We start from the raw sequence: 3,406 nt of genomic DNA, 5'->3' as shown, positions 1-3,406 counted from the left end.
TTCTGTAAAGCAATTCTAAAAATGAGAAATTCTTCTTAAGAGAACAGTGCAAAGAAATGGTGGAAAATAATAGAATGGGAAATAGAAGATCTCTTCAAGAACATAAGAGATACAAAAATGGGCACAATAAAGGACAGAGTAGATAGGGAACTAATGGAACCAGACGATATTAAGAAGAGGTGACAAAAATACACAGAACTATTTAAAAAAATCTTAATTACCCAGATAACCAGGGTGGTGTGATAGCTCACCTAGAGCCAGACGCTGGAGTATTTCTTGACTCCTGTAGTGAGAAGTCAAGTGGGCCTTAGGAAGCATTATTCAGAGCAAAGCTAGTGAAGGTGATGGAATTCCAGGTAAATTGCTTCAAATCCTAAAATATGATACTGTTAAAGTGGACTGATGTTGAAACTGAAACTCCAATACTCTGGCCACCTGATGCTAAGAGCTGACTCATTGGAAAAGATTCTGATGCTGGGAAAGATTGAGGGCAGGAGAAGGGGACAACAGAACATGAGACGGTTGGATGGCATTGCTGACTCAATGGACGTGGGAGCTGGTGATGGACAGGGAGGCCTGGTGTGCTGCAGTTCATGGGGTCTGAAAGAGTAGGACACGACTGAGCGACTGAACTGAACTGAACTGAAAGTAGTGCACTCAATATGTCAGCAAATTTGCAAAACCCAGCAGTGGCCACAGGATTGAAAATGGTCAATTTTCAGTCCAATCCTAAAGAAGGGCAAAGGCAAAAAAATATGTTCAAACTACTGCACAATTGCACTCATTTCACAAGCTAGCAAAGTAATGCTCAAACTCCTTCAAACTAGGCTTCAGAAGTTCAGGAACCAAGATCTTTCAGGTGTAAAAACTGGGTTTAGAAATGGCAGAGGAAAACAATGATCAAATTCTCAACATCCATTGGATGACAGAAAAAGCAGAGAATTTTCAAAGTATATCTAATTCTGCTTCATTTAGTAGCTTAAATTCTTTAACTGTGGATCACGATAAATTGTGGAACAGACCACCTTACCTGTTTTCTGAAAACCTGTATGGAGTCAAGAAGAAACAGTTAGAACTGGTCATGGAATGGCAGACTGATTAAAAATCAAGAAAGGAGTATGTCAAGGTTATGTATTATCACCTGCTTATTTAACTTATATGCAGAACATATCATGTGAAATGCCAGGATAGGTGAATCACAATTTGAAATCAAAATTGCTGGGAGAAATATCAACACCCTCAGATATGCAGATGATACAACTTTAATGGCAAAAAGTGAAGAGGAACTAAAGAGCCTCTTGAGGAAAGTAAAGGAAGAGAGCGAAAAATCTGACTTAAAACTCAACATTCAATAAACTAAGATCATGGCATCCAGTCCCGTCACTTAATAGCAAATAGACTGGGAGCAAATGAAGACAATGACAGATTTTATTTTCTTGGGGTCCAAAATTACTGTGTACAGTGATTTCAGCCATGAAATTAAATGATGCTTGCCTTTTGGAAGAAAAGCTGTGACAAAACACTAGACAGTGTATTAAAAGTCAAAGACAATAGTTTGCCAGCAAGTTATTTATAGTGAAACTATATTTTTTTTTCCAGTAGTCTTTTACAAATGTGATCACTGGACCATGAAGGAGGCTGAGCACTGAAGAACTGATGCTTTCAAACTGTGGTGCGGGGGAAGACTCCTGAGAGTCCCTTGGACAGCAAAGGGACCAAACCACTCAATCCTAAAGGAAATCAACCATGAATATTCATGCAAAAGATTGATGGTGCAGCTGAAGCTCCAATACTTTGGCCACATGAATGGAAGAGCCAGCTCATCAGGAAAGACCCTGAAAGTAGGAAAGATTGAGGGCAGAAGGAGCAGGAGATTACAGAGGATGAGATGTGAGGATGGTGTCTCCAACTCAATGGAGAAGAGTTTGAGCAAATTCTGGGGGATAATGAAGGACAGAGAAGCCTGTTGTTCTGCCATCATGGGGTCACAAAGAGTTGGACACAACTGAGCGACTGAACAACAAAATACATACCTATTAATAATTTCTTTAAATGTCAGTGGCATTAAATCTGTGATCAAAAGACACAGAGAAGCTGACTGGATTAAAAAAATGAGAACCCACAGCAAGATGCCTACAAGAGACCCACCTCAGAATGAAAGAAACAGACTGAGAATGAGGGATGAAAAAAGGTATTTCATTAAAATTGAAGTCACAAGAAAGATAGGGTATACAAACATATCAGACAAAACAGATTTGTAAACAAAGACTCTAGAGGAGAAGAATATTATGTAATGATAAAGGATTAATACAGGAAGAGGACAATATACTTGTTTATAAACAAGGAAAAAAAATATGAGCACCTAAATATCTAAGATATATAAAGTAACTACTAAAGACAAAATAAGGAGAAACTGGCAAAATATAATGATACTAGGAGATTTTTAACTCTCCAGATATCAGTGGACAGATGATGCAGGCAGAAAATTAGGCAACAAAATTTTTAAATGATAAAATAGAATGATCATATATAATTTTTCCTGAATTGTTTCCTTTATTTTACTTTTCCATCATGGATTCTTGCTTTTACACTTGGGCAATTTTAAGATCACTTTCATTTTTTGCCACTTTATTTTTATTTATTACATTTTAATGTAAATTTATTTATTTTAATTGGAGGCTAATTACCTTACAATATTGTATTGGTTTTGCCATACATCAACATGAATCCACCACGGGTGTACATGTGTTCCCCATCCTGAACCCCGCTCCCACCTCCCACCCCATACTTTACCTCTGAGTCATCCCAGTGCACCAGCCCCTAGCATCCTGTATCATGCATGAACCTGGACTGGCGATTCATTTCACATATGTTATTATACATGTTTCAATGCCATTCTCCCACTTCATCCCACCCTCACCCTCTCCCACAGACTCCAAAAGCCTCTTCTATACATCTGTGTCTCTTTTGCTGTCTCGCATACAGGGTTATTATTACCATCTTTCTAAATTCCATATATGTTGAGGTCCTTTAATGGACCAGAACCTCATGGTCTGGAGTTGGTGATAACAAAGTAAGTTCAGTTCAGTCGCTCAGTCATGTCCAGCTCTTTGCGACCCCATGAATCACAGCATGCCAGGCCTCCCTGTCCATCACCAACTCCCGGAGTTCACTCAGACTCACGTCCATCGAGTCAGTGATGCCATCCAGCCATCTCATCCTCTGTCGTCCCCTTCTCCTCCTGTCCCCAATCCCCCCCAGCATCAGAGTCTTTTCCAATGAGTCAACTCTTTGCATTAGGTGGCCAAAGTACCAGAGTTTCAGCTTCAGCATCATTCCTTCCAAAGAAATCCCAGGGCTGATCTCTTTCAGAATGGACTGGCTGGATCTCCCTGCAGTCCAAGGG

Source organism: Ovis canadensis, chromosome Y, assembly GCF_042477335.2.
Source record: "Ovis canadensis isolate MfBH-ARS-UI-01 breed Bighorn chromosome Y, ARS-UI_OviCan_v2, whole genome shotgun sequence".
NCBI lineage: Eukaryota > Metazoa > Chordata > Mammalia > Artiodactyla > Bovidae > Ovis > Ovis canadensis.
The sequence above is the reverse complement of the archived record's forward strand: the minus strand, read 5'-3'. Positions refer to the sequence as shown.